Source organism: Macaca mulatta, chromosome 3 (genome assembly GCF_049350105.2).
Source record: "Macaca mulatta isolate MMU2019108-1 chromosome 3, T2T-MMU8v2.0, whole genome shotgun sequence".
Classification (NCBI taxonomy): domain Eukaryota; kingdom Metazoa; phylum Chordata; class Mammalia; order Primates; family Cercopithecidae; genus Macaca; species Macaca mulatta.
The window spans coordinates 24,322,335-24,329,380 of NC_133408.1; the positions used below are offsets into that span (position 1 = coordinate 24,322,335).

The following is a 7,046-nucleotide window of genomic DNA, read 5'->3' on the forward strand; positions in this document are numbered from 1 at the left end:
CATTTTTCTAGCCTGTCCTTTTTATTCTTGTCTATCCTGAGGAGTCCTTAATAGGACTCCTGTGGGACCAGTAAACTGGGGGCCTGTGTCTTTTATCTTTCCTGCTATTTTTTTTTTTTTTTTAGGTTGAAATAGAGGTCTGGAAACTAAGTCTTTATAGGAGTATTCTCGGAGGTCTTATTTAAGACCTCTTGATTACTAAAATTAATTATCTGTCAGGTCAGGCTAAATGGCCGGTTGGGGGTTAGCGTCAAAAACTACACTAGAGACGGCGCAGGGAAGAAGGGCAAACAATAAGCAAGGAGTTAGATACGAGAGAGTCTTATCTTGAGCAGGTCCGCGGAGCGTCGGAGTTTCCATGTCTTAAGTGGTGTTGGTCCGGACGTCTCTGGAGCAGCCTTGGCGTGGGATGCGTGGATCTAAGTGGAGATTCCGTCAACCTTTATGGCTGTGGGTGTGGTCAGGAGAACAATGTAGGGTCTTTTCCACCGAGGCTCTAGTCCTTGAGTGCGATGCCGTCTAACGTAGACAGAGTCTCGCACCTGGAAGGGGTGACTGGTCTGTGGATGTCCTGGTTGGTACAGTTCTGCCAAGGGGGCCCAGATTTGGGCCTGTACTGCTTGGAGTCCTTTTAGCCGGGCCTGTAGGTCAGTCTTAGGATCGGAGGGGGAGAAGGAATTAAGCAAGGTTGACAAAGGGGGAGGTCCTCCGTAGAGGATTTCATATGGAGTGAGCCTAAAACAGTTAGGTGTATTCCGGGCCCTTAACAGAGCTAAGGATAGGAGGCGTCTCCAATCTTTTAAACCAGTCTCTAAGGTCAATTTAGTAAGGGTCTCTTTTATTGTTCTATTTATTCTTTTTACCTGTCCTGAGCTCTGGGGTCTATAGGCACAATGTAATTTCCAATTAATCCCCAATATCTTGGCGAGCCCCTGACTTACCTGAGAAACGAAGGCCGGCCCATTATCTGACCTAATTACCTTGGGAAGTCCGAATCTAGGAAAGATTTCTTCCAAAATTTTCTTGGCTACTATGTGTGCCGTTTCTTGCCGGGTGGGGTAGGCTTCTACCCATCCTGAAAAGGTATCTACAAACACCAGTAAGTACTTATATCCAGCATAGTGAGGTTTTACTTCAGTGAAGTCTATTTCCCAATAGACTCCTGGGCGGTTATCACGAGTTCGTTTCCTTTCTGGCACTCGGGTAGCCCCAGCGTTTACCTGCTGACAGACCTTACAGGCAGATGTCACTTGTTCTACGAGGGTACTTGTCTTTGGGATTAGAAAGTCAGTTTTTTTAATCAGTAATTTTAGCTTTCAATTACTCAAGTGTGTCCAGGCATGCATCTGCTGGATCATTGCCAGGGCCTCCTTGGTCAGCATTGGGGGTTCGTCAGTGCTGCCAGCAGTTATGCCCCCGAGATTTTTCTCTTGGCCCAGCTGTGGGGGCTGAGCCTCTTCAGGGACCCCTTCTGGGGGTCCGGCAGGTGACACAGGGTGGCTGGGCTGGGGGCTGCCCTCAGGACTGGGCTCTGTGCCTTTTTGCAAGGAACTTTCCGAATGGAAACTCTGGTTGCTGTTCTCATCATTGAGATCCAGCAGGATGAGAGGGCCACCCCCTCGGGGACTGGCGCCCCTGCCCCGACGTTCCTGGCCACGGGATCTCTTTGCCCCGCCACCTGCCCGCCTTCGCTCCTCCTCCTGGGGGTCCACCACTGGCACTCACTTGAAGATACGAAGGGAAGTGTCGCCTACAGGCACTCATTGCTTCTTCCATTTCCGGACCTTCTCGATGGTCGCCATTACCTTCTTGATGTTATTTTCGGCCCGGCTCCGGGTCTCCGCCCGTACGGTCCGGCCGGCCATGCTGGCGGGGCTGGGGCCGGAGCCGAGCCCACGGCGGGGCCGCCTCCTATCTGGCGGGCTCAGGCTTGGCACCAGGCCTGGGTGCCGCGCTCTTGGCCTGCCGTCCCCCCGGGAGTTGGCCGCGCCCTCTTTCGTCCTTAACGCCTCCGCGAGTCCCCTGTTCTTTGCAGTAGGCACACTGGTCTTTTTCCATTTTTGGCCGCCTCCGCTTCTTTCCCTCTCTCCCTGGTCCTTTCTTTCTCACAACTGCCGCCAGGATTTTTGTTAAATGCTTATCCTTTACTCGGTTCTTACGATCCTCTCGCTCTATCTGTTCCTTCGCTAACCTGGCTTGCCTTTCCTTAGGGGTTTCTTTCTTATCTTGGCCAAATTTGTGGGGCGTTTTCCTGCCCCTTTGAGACCCGCCAACAGAGCCTGGCGATAGATTCGGAGACTCTCCCTACCTGGTGCCGTTTCATAGTCCTAGTCCGGGCGGGTGAGGGGAAATCCCTCGTCTATTTTATTGGGAAGTTGGGTTGGGAGGCCTCCTGGTCCTGGCACATTTTTCCGGGCCTCCAAGAGGACTCGCTGCCTTTTTCAGTGGTTAAGAGGACCTGCAGGAGTTGCTGGCAATTATCCTAGGTGGGCTGGTGGGTGAGGAGAATGGATTCTATTAACGAGGTTAGGGCCTGAGAGTCTTGGGAAAAGGAAGGGTTATGGGTCTTCCAGTTATAGAGGTCAGAGGCAGAGAAGGGCCAGTACTGGACTGTGTGACTGACAGTACGGAGGGGAAAAAGGGAGGATTGCTAAGTGGAAGGGCCTTCTGGGTCCTCAGTCCGCCACAAGCGGAGATGAGGAGGTGTCGGCGGCGGCGTCCGAGGGGTGAGTTTGGGCGGGGCTGGAGGAGGAGACAGGGTGGAGGGAGGGGCCGAGGGAGAAGTTGGAGAAAGGGTAGGGGTCGAGGCGGTAGAGGAAAGAGCTGGGGACAAGACAGGGGGCAAGGGTGAAGCGTAAGGTGGAGGTCCCCGAAGGGGGTTTTGAGGTGGAGGAGGCAGGGGGTCGAGAAAGAGGAGGTCCCTCTGGGGTTCATCTGGGAGGACTGGCTTATGCGGGTCCGGATTCCGATTCTTTGGGGCTTCTAAGGCAAGGAGGGAAGATTGGGATGGGGAAGGGGAATGGAGGAAGGGTTTCACCCAAGAGGGAGGATTTCGGACCAGATCCTCCCAAATAATTATGAAGGCCACCTGGTCCGGGTGTCCGAGTGGCCCAGGATCCATCACTGTTGCTTTAACCTGTAAGATAATTGGGAGGTCAAATGTTCCGTCCCGGGGCCACCCAACATGGAGGGTAGGCCACTTGGACGAGCAGAATTTTCACCATCGTCCCTTACGGACTTCTATGGAGAGGTTGTGGGCTCGAGCCCGAACGTCAGGGAAGTGAGTCAGGGTCAGAGACAAAGGAGTCGTCAACGTCTGTCTTATTTCGTCCACGTATAACAAGGACAAAACAAATGTAACAAAAACAAAGACCAGACAAGTAAGGAGAAGCCGCGCGGCCAGAGAGTAGCGCCACAAGATTACAAAATATTCAGACGGCAGGGGCGACCTGCCTACAGATTTGAGGAGGCTGACCGAGTCATCAGCCTTCTCCCAGACTACCGCCAGGGCGTCCCCCAGGGCGTGAGTGGGAAGGTGCCGGACACGTCTGTCCCCCTTCCCCACTTAATTCAGAAGGAGTACTCCCCAGAGTTCAGAGTTAGCCGGCAAGACAGACAGAACAAAACGAAAGTACCTGGTAGGTCCGTTCAGTCAGCAGTCCGTGGCCCGGGCCAGATGGGTCTCCGCTGGATGGGTCGGGGGTCCTCGGACGACCCCACTTCCCGGCCAACGCACCAAATGTTGGAACCGAACTGTCGATTCCCTCCTGGGCAGGGGTCGCCGCGAAGGATCACCGACACAAGATTCACAGCAGAGAGTTATTTATTACTAGCGCGCTAGGGTCCCAAGCTCTAAATTGGCCCTGGGACCCCGACTGCTTGTTACAGGCTGTTTATATAGGCAAATACAAGTTCAAACACAGCTTAGGGCGCGAAATTCAAACAAAGCTTTAGGCGCGTGGTAATTGGGTCTGTCTATGGCCTGAGCAAGGTGTCTTATGCTAATTGGTTAGAGCAGGACCTTATGAGGTTTTTTTTTTTCCTGGAGTTGTTGATTCCGGGAACTTCGAGGCAGGGTGGGACCCCCGGAATTGGCAGGGTGGGACCCCATGAGGTTGTTTCCCGGAATTGGCAGGGTGGGACCCTATCAGGGTGGGACCCTATTGAGGCAGGGTGGGACCCTATCCAGAGCCACCTGGTGTTAATTTTTTCTATATGAGGCCTAGTTTCTAAGTTTTATGAGGCCTAGTTTCAGTGTTGTTGTACAATACAGCAGTGTTGTTGAAACTTTAGTATTGACTTGAAGTAGGCAGAGTTAAAGAAATTAGAAAAAAATAGTCTCTGGATAGGAACAATTGTAACTATTGCTAAATAATGGAAAATGACCTTTGGAGCAGGTTTGGGGCTTGCTGTATTTGAACAGCTTATATGTATTAAAAGTGAAGATGATTATACAAGACTTCTTCCAAGCAATGTTATTTACAGTGAGTTTGCACTGTAGTTGACTTTAATTTTACAAATTTCCAGCGCATCAGAGAATTCACTGTGAATACTCAATTCTCCTAAAAACTGAGTAATCTACTTCTCTGTAGTATAGTATAGAAAAATCCAAGCAAATTTTAAGGTAGACTTGGCTTTGGAAATTAGCATTTAATTTTCTGCATGAACCTACACATTTAACTTATTCTTTCAAATGATCACTATCCTTATCTATTCTTATACATTCAAGCACATAATAATATATCCATCTCTACTTCAGAGAATTGTTAAGAGGAAAAAGTAAATTAAGATACATAAGATGCAAAGAAGATTGCCTAGCGATCTTCATTAATATCTCAATGAATGTTAGCTATTTGCACATACCTTAACTCACAGATTCTGTCATTTAAATATATGCCAAATATTTTCATAATAGTGGAAATAATATGTATGAATCCCATCCTAATGCCTTTAAGTAGTAGTTACAAATATCTGTTGTTTTCTATATACATGTATAATCAATAATAATTAAGGCCTATTGGTAAAGTACAGAATTGAGATGTAATAGGCATCTTATTTATGATCTATTATACAACATATTAGAATAATTTATCTTTCAATTAAGAGATCAACTATTTTTTATTTACAGAGCATATAAACGATATCTTTAAAGCTATTTTAGTTAGCCTTTTTCCACGTGCAGCAAAAATATTCTCTTGTTTACCACACCACAAGAAAATCTTTATTTAAAAATATCAAGCTAAATGCAGCACAAATAATATAATCACCGTTGAGCTATACTTTCCCAGGGAGTTATAATTTTTGGAAAGCTGTGTAGACCTTTCCAAGCCACCAGGGTATCATTTACTTTAATGAGTGCTAATTTCCTAAATGGTATCCTAGTGACCCAAAAGAGTTTGTACAACTTTCTGAAAGTGTTTGTAAGTCCCTGTGGTGTAGTTTACACAGTGGGGAAATATGGTTCATTATTCACAAACATACATTACAGATGTGGAAATTAATGGTCACAATGACATTTTTTGCTCAATTTAAACTGGGTGACATTAAAAGGACTGTGCTTTTAAAAATAAATTGAAATTTACCTACAGAAAATCAAGTATTATTGATTCATTTTTTAATTTTCTTTTTAATTGAATTTTGTCAAAAAAATTTATCTATAAATCCATTTTAAAACTACTCCTAAGATATAAATGAGTATCAAAAGAGAGGGGCTATCTCAGGGCTAATTTTTTTAGTGTGCTCAGTATGATTATTTTCATCTTTTATTGCTCTCTAAGGCCCTTTTTTGGATCTGCAAACTGATGTTTTGCTATGTTCAAGCTTGAATGGCAATCAGAACATATTTTTTAGTTCAATGAATTCGTATCTAGGCAAGTTGTTAATTGCCTTACATAAACAGCTTCTTCAAGTTTTCTATAGAAAATATTTTTATCGTTGCCTTTACAAAAAAATGAAATTTAGATTTATCTGGATAGGAAAAAAGGTGATGGAATGATTAGCATATTGTACACAATATAGTCCTGTAATATTATAAACAGAATCTTACTTCTCCCTTGGGCATTATAAATGTAAGGACCCAACTTAAGAGAGAGGAAAATCTCTTCTTGCTGTTTCTCTTTCCTAGTAAGAGATCATAAATCCTTTTTCAGAGTTACGGTCCAGTCTGAAACCTCCACTTTGGAAATAGAAGGTTAGCAATTACCTCAGAAACTTCAAGTTAACATGTATATTTCTTCTTCAAGTATGCTTCTTCAAGTATATTTCTACAAAGTATATTAATGTGCAATGAGTAGGAATGTGTTAGTCTTCACAAGAGTTGAAGAAAAAGGGTAGGGGAAGAAGAGTTCCTTTTCATTAAGATCCCATAAACATTCTTTTCTTTTTTTTTTTTTTTTTTTTTTTTTTTTTGAGACGGAGTCTCGCGCTGTGTCACCTAGGCTGGAGTGCAGTGGCGCGATCTCGGCTCACTGCAAGCTCCGCCTCCCAGGTTCACGCCATTCTCCTGCCTCAGCCTCCCAGTAGCTGGGACTACAGGCGCCCGCCACCACGCCCGGCTAGTTTTTTGTATTTTTAGTAGAGACGGGGTTTCACCATGTTAGCCAGGATGGTCTCGATCTCCTGACCTCGTGATCCACCCGCCTCGGCCTCCCAAAGTGCTGGGATTACAGGCTTGAGCCACCGCGCCCGGCCACATTCTTTTCTTTTTATCAGTTTACTTAGTAAATATTAGAATCATATTCATTATGACTGTTTTCCTTTTCAATTATATCAAAATATAGACAAGCATTATACATAGTGTAAAAAGCAGTGTCTTCCCAACTTTAATGAAGCTACAGAAACCACATGGATACCTTATTAAAATACAAATTCTGATTAGGTAGGTCTTGAGTAGGGCCTAACATTCAACATTTTTAATAAATTACTAGAGGATGTTAATGTACTTTATGGACCACACTTTGAATTGTAAGGATATAGAAAATTGAACTTTTTACTATTTCTAGATTTTCAAAGATGTTTAGAGTTATGGTTTCTGGGGAGTCCCCGAT

At 45.4% G+C, this 7,046-nt stretch overlaps 1 pseudogene; it reads right to left on the reverse strand.

Moving 5' to 3' along the window:
- Window positions 1–1,192: 1,192 nt before the first annotated feature.
- On the reverse strand, window positions 1,193–1,874 carry LOC114676715 (B-cell CLL/lymphoma 7 protein family member C pseudogene; annotated as a pseudogene).
- Between the last annotated feature and the right edge of the window lie 5,172 nt (window positions 1,875–7,046).